This window comes from Dipodomys merriami, unplaced genomic scaffold, assembly GCF_024711535.1.
Source record: "Dipodomys merriami isolate MVZ:Mamm:240054 unplaced genomic scaffold, mDipMer1.0.p SCAF_1243, whole genome shotgun sequence".
Taxonomy (NCBI): Eukaryota; Metazoa; Chordata; class Mammalia; order Rodentia; family Heteromyidae; genus Dipodomys; species Dipodomys merriami.
The window spans coordinates 55,245-68,425 of record NW_027202542.1 but is presented as its reverse complement, the minus strand read 5'-3'; the positions used below and the strand labels follow the sequence as shown (position 1 = coordinate 68,425).

At 36.9% G+C, this 13,181-nt stretch overlaps 1 long non-coding RNA gene across 1 annotated transcript; it reads left to right on the top strand.

Annotated features, from left to right (window-relative positions):
* The first annotated feature begins 324 nt into the window (after positions 1-324).
* LOC138823887 (uncharacterized) lies at positions 325-12,767 on the top strand. The gene is made up of 3 exons (XR_011370943.1): positions 325-420; positions 12,247-12,373; positions 12,713-12,767. It is a non-coding gene; the product is annotated as an uncharacterized lncRNA (long non-coding RNA).
* The last annotated feature ends 414 nt before the right edge of the window (positions 12,768-13,181 follow it).

Below are 13,181 nucleotides of genomic sequence, written 5' to 3'. Positions count from 1 at the left end.
GAACGATTTCAGAGTCCAAGTCAGGGAATCTGTAGTATTTGGAGCAAAGTCCAAATCATTTCAAAGACAATGAGTATCTGTTAGGATATATTTTCCATTAATTTTAAGATTGGGTTACTATTATCATCAAGGTTACTCTTAGGGTTCTGTCCAAGATTTGAGTTAGGATTAGGGAAATGGAAGATTGAGAACTTGAGTGACTTACTTCCCCTGTGTTTGTATATGCACTATTCTAAGGCGTGAACTTTAGGATTGGGTTCTGCCTCTGAGCTTTTTGCTGTAGGCCAGCATTCTACCACTTGAACCATGAGTCCACTTCCAGCTTTCTTTGGCAGTGTGTTGGAGATGAGAAACTCACAGACGTTCCTATCTAAGCTGACATTCAACTGAGATCCCCAGATCTCTGCCTTTTGATTAAAGGTAAGATTAAAGGCATGAGTTACCAGTGCCCAGGAAAGTGCCTGAATTTTACTGATTGTTTGTACTTTTGTTCGAGATTGAGACTTGAATTCATTATCTGACAGCTTTGCTCACTAAGTAGCATTTTGCCACTTGAGCCATATCTCCAAAATGATTACTATAAATAACTGAAAATCATTAAATTTTCTTCAGGTGATATGTATCATTAGTGTTGTTCTAAAACTTATCCTAACAAAAAAAACTTATAGACCCTGGAGTTGATCAGAGCAAATTTTCATTCTTTGCTTCTAATTGCATAACAGTTTAGGGACATGATTTTTTAATTATTATTTTAAGTAGAAAGAAATTTTAAGCAGTAAGAAATTATCATTAAACAAAGCATTTTATGCGTACAATATACCTTGATTAGTGCCAACCCTTTCAATGTTCTCATCCATCCTTCCTCTATGCACTTCTTCCTTCACTCTTCTTAATATTGTAGGATGTTTATTGGATTCCTTTCTGCATTTTCCCCCTTTTCTCCTGGTCATTCATCTACCTTTTAACCCTTCACCCCTCATTTGACTACCCACTTCCATATGATCCAGCAACTCTACTCCAGGCATTTACCTGAAAGATTACAAACCAGGATATAGTAAAGGTTTCATCCAGACCATTCTTATTGAATATGCCCAGATAACCTTCAACAGAAAAAAAATCAAGAAAATGTAATACACACACACACCCACACACACACACAGAGGAAATTCTACTTACCCATAAGAAAGAATATTTTAACATTTGTATCTCTCATTTCTAATTTCATCTGCCTAGTATCCCACTGTTGTCCTACTGTCCCTGTACTGCAGTAACTGAAACATGCAAACTGATGTAAAAGATTTTCAGGGTTATGGGCTAGCCATAATTTCCTGAATATGAGTTCTTTGCTCATTCTCTTTGTCTATTCATGCATTTGAATAGTGATTATACAGATTCATTTGTACCATTTGCTACACAGAATAGAGATGAACCACTTGTATGTATGTATGTATATATACATACATATAAATACATATACATATATGTATGTATATATACATATATATACATACATACTTGGATATACATATATACATGGACATATGCACACATATGGATATATATTAAATACTTGAGTACATTTCATGTTTTCAAGAATTACAGAGCTAACAAAAATCACATGTATTTTCCTTTTCAATTTTTTCAAAATCTAAATAACTTTGTCTCTTTTGAATACCTAATTTTACAGAGAATGTCATCATCTCTGATCTGTCAGGCTCCTTGAAATTAGATGTTCAAATAGGCTAAAATTATTTAGGCTTTTTGGTGGAAGGGTTCTATTCAGGGGTTCCCTGTTTGCTAGATAGGACTCTGGTTGAATAGCATCAAGAAGCTCAACTACTTTTACCATACTTCTAGTCCATTTAATTACTTGAGGTCTTGAACTTTTTGCCCGGGTCTGATCTTAGATTGACTGAGACTTTGCTACCTATGCCTCCCACATAATTAGCTAGGAATACAGATGTGAACCACTATGGAAAGCTCATTCGTTAGGATGGCCGTCTTGGCAGTTTTTTCTCTGGCCTGGCCTCAGACCATGATCCTTGTCATCTCTGCTTCCCAATCAGCGGGAATTACATATGTGGGCTGCTATACTTGGTGTACATGACACCTTCTGTTTTATAAAAGAGGTTTTTACTGTAAAAATATGGTATAGAGGGGTTATAGTTACATGAGCAAGGTAATGAGTACATTTTCTATGAGGTATTGTACCTCCTCCTTTGTTTTTCCCCTACCCTTTCTTCCTCCCACCTCCACAACTACACACCCCCCTCTCCTCCCTTCCCTGCTTCCCCACCCATATTGTAAAGATTCTTTTTCAACATAGTGTCTTGTGCATCTCATTGTTACAACGGGTCAGCCTGCCCTATTTAAACATTTTGTTTTTTCCCTTGCCCTACCCAAGTTAGAGAAATGGTGTATACAAGATGCAGGGCACATACATTAAATACAGTGAAAAAAGGAGTTATACCTTGGTGGGGGAAAATACAAAAACAAAAACAAAAAGAAATCACATGGTAAATTATAAAGCCTATCTTGGGATTCACTTCGCTTAACATCATCTTATCTGTTGGTATGTACATAGCTTTTGAACTCTTATGCGTGTCCCAGATATACACTAGTTATTCCAAATAAGGGAAACCATGGGACCTATGTTTCTTTTGTCTGACTTACTTTACTTAATATAATTTTTTCCAAGACTCCACTTAGAGCTCCCCTATACCCCAGCAATCCCACTTTTGGGCATTTACCAAATGATAACACACAAGTCCATACTAAGCTACCGGCACAACTATGTTTATTGCAGCATTATTTACCATAGCTAAGATATGGAACCAACCCAGATGCCTCTCAGTAGATGAATGGATCAAGAAAATGTGATACACACAAAAACACTGGAATTCTATGCCTCCATCAGAGAGAATGAAATCGCCCCATTTGCTAGGAAATGGAAAGATGGGGAAACAATTTTATTAAGTGAAATAAGCGAGGCTCCAATAACCATAGGTCCCATGGTTAACCTCACTTTCAGAAAGTAGTACATGGTACCATATAACCTTATAAGAGAATGTTATGTGAAATAAGATAGGGACACAAATGATTGTTTTTATTCCATGAGATTCTTATCTCTATGTTATCCCCCAAATAAAATTCGAAGGAGAGCTGTGGTTGAAATACAGAGCACCACCCTTGAGGGAAAAAGCTTAAGTGAGAAGGTAAGGTCCTGAGTTTAAACCATAATATCAGCACTAAAAAAAGTGATTTCTTTTCCTGGAGGTTTTTATTAAATTGTTCAGAATATAATCAACGTTGTATTTATGTTTAGCATTATTATTAAAATCATGTTACAATTATTGATGTTATTTTCTTAAATTTAACTTACACATTAATATCCAATACTGATAAGAGATGATTACTGTTTCACAACTTTTTATGTCAGCTGAATATATGGATGAGAGGTGTATACAAGGAATTTGGGCTGAAAATAGATGTTTGAAAGCTCTTCACATAAGTAAATGATTGCTGAAGAAGATGTGGACAATTATGAAATAAACCAAAGAAATTAGCAAGGAAAGATAAGGTATGATTCTGGAAAGCACACAATTTTGGAAGAAAAAAACACAAGGAAAATAAGTAACTTTTGGTAATAACGTTGTAACCCACCTACTCATTTGATTCCTTATTTCTAGTGGAAGGCATTTCAGTTAACTTCATTTTACAAAATTAAACATGATTGACATTTAATATTAACTGGCCTCTGTCTCAGGTAAGCAAAAAGCCAGGTGCCAGGGGCTCAGGCCTATAAACCTAGCTACTCAGAGGGCTGAGATCTCTAGATCCTAGTTCAAAGCCAGGTTGGAGAGGAAAGTTGGTGAGACTTTTCTGTGCAACTAATCACGAGAAAACTGGAAGTGGCACTGTGGCTCAAACTGGCAACCCAATCTTGAGTAGTAAATCTCAGAGACAGAACCCAGGCCCTGAGTTCAAGCTCTCTGAAATTATTCTTAAAATACTTGTTATCAGGATTTCTTTAACTTGTTTAGAAGAATGTTTTAAACTTAGGGATTTTTAATTTCATGTTGTCAGCATTGATTTTTAAGATGTGCAGGGAAAAAATTATTTATAGTCAGAAAGGGTTTGTATTGTTTTGTATTACACATTGCCTCTACATCGAGAGATCAGCTGGAAAGCAGATGGCCAAATCCTGGCTGTTGGCAATGAAGATGGATACGTATTTCTTTTAGCAAAGAAAAAAACTTATGAATTGGTAGCATTTATATATAACACCTTAATAGTAACAATAAAATTAATATTATTACTATTACTATTTTTTGTCAGTTGTGGAGCTTGAACTCTAGGCCTGGGCATCGTATCTCAACTCTTCAGCTCAAGACTAGCACTCTACCACTTAAGCAACAGTGCCACTTCACATTTTCTGAACCTTTAGTTGGATATAAAGGTCTCACAGACTTTGCTGCCCTGGCTGGATTCGAACAGTTCTCAGTCTCCTTAGTAGCTAGGCCTGGCAGTAAAATTATTTTGAAAAAGAACAAACCCACGATTGTATACTTAAAAAAATCACAGTTTGGCAAGTGTATCTATAACATTGTTGTATCAATTAACTATAGGCACCAATCATTTTTACATCTCACTATGTTCTTTCCAATGCCAGATAATATTTCATTAATTTATTTTAATTTTTCCTAACAAAGTTCATTATGAATTCCCAACAGCACTATTTTCTAGTGAGTATAAAAATTCTTCAACATATTTATTTCAACAAACAGCATTTTGCACTTGTTTTTTTTTTTTAAATTTTGCCAGAGCTGGGGCTTGAAATCAGGGCCTGTGCACTCTTCCTAAATTTCTTTTGCTCAAGGCTAGCACACTACCAATTGAGCCACAGCACCACTTCCAGTTTTTCTGCTTACGACATACTGAGGAATCAAATCAAGTGCTTCTTGCATGTAAGGCCAGCACTCTACCACTAAAAATACTCCCAGTCACTGGGTCTTTTGTTGTTGTTGTTTTAAGATAGCATTTTACTATATGTCCTTCTGATTGCCTAAAACTTAGGCTGGCCTCAAGCTAACTTCTAAATCAGCCTCCCAAGTTCGGAGATTACAAACATTGACCACTATATTCAGCTCATGATTCTTTGTGAGAGAATACTCTTTTCAGATATAGAAAGTTATTCGGTCTTCCTTTGGATGGTTTTTGCATTCAGCAATTTTAATCACATTTCTTGTCCTGGTATGTTTCCTCTTCTAGATGAATAGAAATATTTCAGGTTCTTAACTTGAAGCTGATCCCTACTATCCAACAACATCACATTCTGGTGAATAGCACCAGCTAGCCTCATGAGCATAGCAGCCAGCTGGAGCTCAGCTATCTGATGGCTTTGGGCTCCAATAATGTAATTATTTCTGTGCACAGACTGAAAACTGTCATAGGTAATTTTGATTTATTCCATTCTGTTCTCAGCTACTTGCCATTCTCAGCTTTGTATGTTTTAAATTCTGTTAAACGTTAATGACTATTTCCAGTCACTCTCAAATGTAACATATATGTATTACTTTAAAATTCATTCAAACAGGCAAAAATATTAACGTAGTTGATTTCCACCAGTGGCTCATATTTTAAAACCTATCTACTTTAGAGGTCAAAAACTGAGGATTCAGGTTTAAAGCAGCCCATGCAGAAAATCTGAGATATTTCTCCAATTAAGAAAACAAAATCCAGAAGTGGAGATGTGGATCAAGTGGTAGAGTGTCATCTTTGAGCAAAAAGACCAAGCAAGAATAATACATTTAATTCTAACTCCAATATTACTCATGGAAAACACACAGACACAGAAAGACAGACAGACAGACAGACAGACAGACACACACACACACACACACACACACACACACACACACACACACACACACACACACACACACACACATATACAATCTACATTTTCCTAGATTCCCCTTCCTGAGCAGTATACAATGCCATTAACTTAATGTATGTTTTCTCCAAATTATTTTGGTAGGGATTAAACTACATTTGTATTTATGATAATATTTGTTTTGTACTTTTTGTTTTACAATTTTGTGTACTTATGTGAGAGAACAGTGTTTTGTGAAGACTAAACAGAAATCAATGTGTCAGTAAATAAGTAGGTGACAGGTAGACTGAAAGATGCAGATAAAAGCACTTGAAATTTTATTTCTACAAGTTTAAATATATATGCATATGTATGTATTTAAAATTTCTGCCAAGATTTTATTTTTATTAATAATGATCTATTCGTTACATTATATAAATTTAACATATTGTATGTTTCATAGTAGATTAATATTTATAGAATTTCTTTCCTTTGGAGACCAGGTTTTGCAGCATAGACCAGGCTTTCCTCACCTGCTTATTCTCCTGTGTCAGGTTCCTGAGTATTGGCTGGTATTACCATGTGGTAGGATAGTACCATATCCAGTTATATTATTTACATTTTGTACAGTAGAATATTACTGTGAACAGCTTTAAGCTAAATATCTTCATGAGTATGAATGAATTTCTTGCTAATATGTTATAAATAGAGTTATTGAGTGAAGGCAATTATAGTAGGCTTGCCTGTACTCCCAGTACCCAGGGGGATTGTAAGTTTAGGAGCAGCCTGTGCTACACAGAAGTCCCTTTTAAAACAGAAAAAATCAGGTGAGCTTGGAAAAGGAAATATATTGTTAAGCAGGGTGATAGGAACACAAACAATTTAGTGTGTGTGTGTGCTTGTGCATGTGTGTGTGCTTGTGCTGGTCCTAGGGCTTGAACTCATTCCCTTGGCACTGTTCCTGAGGCTTATGCTCCAGTATAGCACTCTACCACTTGAACCAAACTCCACCTCAATCTTTTTTAGAGATCATTGGAGATGAATCTGATCCAGTTTCCTCCAGACTTAAAACCTTGATCCTCTTTTCTCAGCCTCTTTTGTAAGTAGGATTACAGGCATGTTGTATTACTCTTAAGTAATATAGTAAACATCATGCCAGTTTTTACTCCTTCCAGCAATGTTTGAGTGTTGCACACACACCAAAGATAAAACCGCTCCATGTTTGATGACAACCAGATCTCATAATGCTGTGAGGTACGTATTGTTATGCTCATTTTACCTGTAAAGAATTTGAGATCCAGAGAGTTTCAATAATTTTGAGCCCCCATCTAGTATACAGTGGAGCATGTATTCAATTCCAACTAGTTCTGTTTATTTCAGAAAACGTGGAGTCATCAAGTGGTCTAGTAAACATGTGTTCTAGTGAGTACTGCTCTTTGCAAGTACAGTTCTGTGCCTGACAGATTACCTTTCTCTTTCTTTAACTGCACCCCTTTTCATAAGCAAAGGAAAGCACAAGTGATAAGAAGAACCATTTTTGAAGGAGAAATTGATAAGGGGGTTGACCTTGGTATCACATACATATTAGTCTGACCTCCCATTTGAGTTATGGCTCCAGCACTACATTTCTGTTTTTTCTTTTGTATTGTTATTATAAATGTGAATTACACTGAGGTTACAGGCATATAAGTCAGGTATGGATATATTTCTTTTTGAAAGGTCAGTCCTTCCCTTGCTCTCTCAATTTTTCTCACAGGTTTGGTTTTCTTTAACTTCCTTCTTCTTCTTCTTCATCATCATCTACTTCTATCATTATTATTATTATTATTATTATTATTATTATTATTATTATTATTATTATTATTATTATTATTATTATTGTGCTGTAGAGGTTTTAGTTACAATCGTGTGGTAAGGATTACATTTCTTTTTTCTTGTTTTTGTTTTAGTCAGTAATGAGGCTTGAATCCAGGGCCTGGACACTTTCTCTGAGCTCTTTTGCTGAATAATGGCACTCATATTGCGCCACAGCTCTAATTCCCTGAGTGCATTTTTTTGGACAATTTTACCCTTTCACTTTATCTCTTTTTCTGTTTTCCCATTCTTCCCCCAAAACAAATTGCATAGGTCATTTTCAACATAGTACCAATTGAATACCAGTGTTGCACGTGTTCATTCTTTGTCCCTCCTTTTCTATGACCCCTTTAACTTCTGAAAAAAATGACAAAAAGGAAAGAAAATATATATCATCTTGTTTCTGTTTCCTGGTCACTGGTTATTTTTGAGAATGTGTGTGTGTGTGTGTGTGTGTGTGTGTGTGTGTGTGTGTGTGTGTGTGTGTGTGTGTGTGTGTGTGAATACTGGGGCTTGAATTCAGGGAGCTGACATTTAGCTTTTTTAATCAAGGTTGACAGTTTAAGACTTGAACCAAACTTCCATGTCTTGATTTTGAATGGTTAATTAAAGATCAAAGTTTCACTGGATTTCCTAACTAGTCTAACTTCAATTCACTTTCCTCAGATCTCAGGTTTCTAACTAGCTAGAATTACAGGTGTGAGCCACCAGTGGTACTTGGCCTACCTTCTTTTTGTTAAGTAGTTGAAATGTAAAAGACAGTTGCAACCATAGTAAAAAAGAAATCAATTTAACTTTCCCAGCTTCATTAATTTTTAATATTTTGTCACATTTGATACATACAGAAAAACATTTTTTGTAAATGCTCCTGCAATTTGGTTTTCATATCAGATTTTTCGTCATGATGAACTTGATTTTTATAGCTTTTTACTTACTAAATATTGATGAGAATATGTTCAGAGGGCATTGATGACCTTTTGTTGGCTTTCATGCAGAAATGTTGCAAGCTAACACTTGATAAATTTGTGTGCAAGACCCCGATGATATATCCACATTCTTAGCCAGAATACAGTAGTGCCTGTTACAAATCATCTATATCTGACAAACCCTCACTCAGGCCTTGTTACCACCTTCATGAATGTCCTCTTAGTGTGCAATACTGACTCTCCAATGACCATGACAGAGCCCTGCTGCACGTTCTCATGACACAGCCAAGGTCACCAGTCAGGCGTGGCACCTACAGTATGATGGGAGACTGGTGACTGTTCCTATGGTTGAACGACACAGGAAATGTTAGGTCCTTAAGCTGTCATCAGTCCCCAGGGTTCTTCATGAGTATTCGATCCTAAGATTTAAGGAGACATCAAACTCTCCCTTCCTTGTGCAAGTTGTGGACAAGTTTTTCTTCTGGGGCTGTCATCTTCTGTGGAAAGATATGATCTGAGCTCTATAAGCCATTTTGTTTATTCTAGGCCCTTAGGGTAAGTCTGGCATGTATACTTAGACAAAAAGAAATGTAGTGATAAAAAATAGGAGACAACATTTTTCCTAGTCTATTTATTACTCAAATAGGTTTTCAGATTCTACCAATAATTCTTATTAGTAAGAAGCACTATCTCAAAAATAATCAGTGACCAGGAAACAGAAACAAGATGATATTTATTTTCTTTCATTTTTTTCATTTTTTTACATTTATCTCTCTTTCAGAAGTTTAAGGGGGGCTGGGAAGGTGGCTCAGTGGTAGAGCGCTTACCTTGCATGCTCGAGGCCCTGGGTTCGATTCTTCAGCACCACATAAGAAAAAAGAAAAAAGCCGGAAGTGGCGCTGTGGCTCAAGCAGTAGAGCGATAACCTTGAGCTGAAGAGCTGAGGGACAGCGCCCAGGCCCAGAGTTCAGGCCCCATGATCGGACCCAAAAAAAAAAAGAAGTTAAAGGTGTCATTGAAAAGGAGGGACAAAGAATGAACATGTGCAACATTGAAACTTTGATCTCTAATTAACCATTCAAAATCAAGACATGGAAATTTGGTTCAAGTCGTAGACTGTTACCCTTGATTAAAAAAAGCTAAAGGTCATCTCCCTGAGTTCAAGCCCCAGTATTCACACACACACACACACACACACACACACACACACACACACACACAGAGACACACACACACACACACACACACACACACACACACACAAACACACACACACACACACACACTAGTCCTTAGTGCTCAGGATCCTGACATGGAGATCAGCCTTTTCCAGCTCAATTTATCCTAGTTCTGGTAAGGACAGCTATTTAAGCTGAAGTTTGGTGGATAATAGTCATTCCTTCTCATTCTTTTTGCCTGTTGGTGTTGTTGAGTCCACTTCAGGGCAAAATCAGTGCCTGACACCTACTTGCTGCCATGGCAAAGTTGGCTGTGACATCCTAGATGTTATGGCCATTTTATTGTGAAGCCGTGTGAGGACACCCAACCCCACACAATTTTCCCCAAGGTATGTGTCTCCTTTGCCCAGAAGTGCATTCAACAATTCAGCAACCAAAATATCACCCAGTTCCTGATAAACTCAGAGTATGTTTCTATTTCCTTTAAAAAAATTCGACATGCCTTTGATAATTTGTCATTGAATTACTGAAACAGAGTATATAATTTTATGTATTTGTAAGTCTTTGACCATCTTTCTTTAGCTCTTGTCATATTTCTATGTGTTTGCAGCTTGCGAAGGGAAAAAGATTTAATTCAATATAGTCAGACTATCGTTCAGAAAGATATTTTTAGAACCTTGTGGAGGGAATGCCAACTTTCCATCTGGTGTTCTAAAGATGGCCTTCTTGGTACAGGAACTGAGTACACAGTCAAGATAAGAAGCTTGTCCTGATTTCTACTGACTTTCCTCTGTGGTCAGGGAGTTTGATCCCATGGCATATGTTTGTTTGCTACACTGTAGGGCCCATGCCTCCTCTGAAAAATCTAGGGCTTGGGGATAAGAGATACTAAAACTCAAAACCGAGCTTCCTACATCAGTAGGATTACAGGTTTGAGTCTCATGTACTCAACTTTTTTATACATACTAAACTCAGTTTCATTATATTCACTTTCATTATATTCACTTCATAGACAGATATATACAAATATATGTATATAATATTTATTTATACTCAGTGTTATATCTAGAAACACACAAATATATATTCATATAATTATAATCAAATTATATCACTACTTTCTCCAATATTTACACTAATGTTTTGTGCAAAAAACACGCAATTCTAAAATTTTAAATGCCTTTTTACTTTGAAAAATCATATTGAATCTTATATATTACATAATATACTATGTAGAACATAAAGAATATAACATGTATTTACATATAACTGATTTAATTGTGGAAATTTTTCCTGATTTTGTGTTTGTTCATCTATGTAAGCCTTCTTTCTTCTATTGATGATGGCTTTTACTTTCCAGTATACATATCTCCTATATATTGTGTCAAATATTTTCAGCCCAAAGTAGACTTTTTATATTATTGGAGCCAAATTTTCCTTCCATATTTGCTCAAGGCAAATGAATGCAATGAAAATGTATACAGATTTGAACTCATTGTTGGAAGAGAGTCCCACTTAACGCTATAAGTATTGTGGTATTTGTCCCAATTGACAGAATAGCTTTCTAGGACATCTGATCTGCTATGTCCTAGACCTTTTGTAGCCACCTTATCACCCCATACAGGCATGGCCTGGCTTCCTTCTCACTCTTGTTGCATTTAACAGCTCCCATTATATCCAGTAGGCTCTCTTCTACAGCCCCCTGTCACTCTACTTCCCCACCTCCAGAACAGGTATGCACGATTCTTCAGTTTGTAGGTTTAAAAAGAAATATATTTAGGATTCATGAATTCTAGAATATGTCAAAAATATTTACATATTAATAAAGTTAGAAAAATAAATAGAATGAACCTTTTACAAAAATCAGAAAAAAAAGAAAAATAAGGATTTTCTTAGGAAGGGGAGAAGGAATCTCAAAATCTAGATTGGCCTCTAAGTTGCCTTCAGACAGAAATTCTGCCTCAGAGTCTTCAAAGGGATCTACTTCCTCAATAAAGACAGGATTTTCTTCCTGAGTCCAGGGAGGGACAGATTCTAATTTATCAACTGGAAATTGGATCCCTTGCAAGAAGAGAGATTGGTCTGGGTATTCTGTGAGGAAAGATTCCCTTTCCTCAACTGAATCTAGATTTTGGACCTCACTTATTGGTTTTCCTAAACATAGACTGGAGTCATTTTCCATTAGCACATATTTAACCATCACACCAAGAAGTGTTTTTTTGTTGACTGATTTAGAGCTGATCTAGCTGGATTGTGAACATCAATGGAAGACATTCTGTATCGTCTTCTTCCTTGGTGGTATGTGTAGATACACCTGCATCACATGTGGGGTTCAGAATCAGTGGGATGTCCACAGGACTCAAAACCTACTTTGGCCTTTCTACAAATTGAAAAACACACTCTACCTTCACAGGATTTCTGGAGATCAGCGATGGCTTCCAATCTCCATCAGTCACCATAGACGACATCACTGATGGGTTCTTTACCTGGAGTTCTGCAAAAGCTTTTCTACGGTGATGCAAACCTGAGAATGAAAATAGGTACAGGAGTCTTTGAGTAGACCCTCGTAGTTAAGGTGTCACTAAACTTCCAAGATGATCTAATAGGAGAAGCAGTAGGATTTGAGTTGGGACTGAACACTGATGAGGAGGTAGGCTTTTTCTAATGAGTGGCTACTTCCAAGTTCTTTCAAAAGGAGAACAGACATTACCTGGCAAAGAATATCCATAAAAGGAAATTTTGCCAAGCTGGGGAGTACTAAGGGCTCTTGGCCAATCAGAAACATCCCTAGAGACTCAGGTTCCATCCCTACTCACAAGCTCTGGGGCATCTAAACAAGGACTTCTTCCTCTTTTTCTTGGTCTCATGGGTTCCTCCAGCTGGTCCAGAAAAATATGTAAGCGGAAGAGCAGGTCTGAAGAGGCCATGATGAGGTTGACATTCTGTGTAAGTTCTTTCAGGGTGTCATTGTTCTTGGGCTCATAGAAATCATCAGGGTAGAAGTCCATCCACATGGGGAGGATCAAACAAACAACGCTGTGGGCAGATTGATTGTTGGGAAGTGGAAAGAGACTCCTGCAAGCAGGATGCTCCTCACAACCCACTTCTAGTAATTTCTCAAATATAATCCTCTAAAATTCTCCCTGTAATAGGAAGAGAAATTTTTTCCCAACTGGATCTGACTTGCTACACACAGCCCTCCCTGTCATCCATGAAAGTCCAAAAGCACAACCACAACCACAACTGTGTAATCTGCTATCCACTGATGTGCCAAGCCTCAACCCCCTGTTGAAAATCACAACTGGTGTTCAAAGAAGAAAGTTGAGTTTGATTCAGAAACCTCAAAGA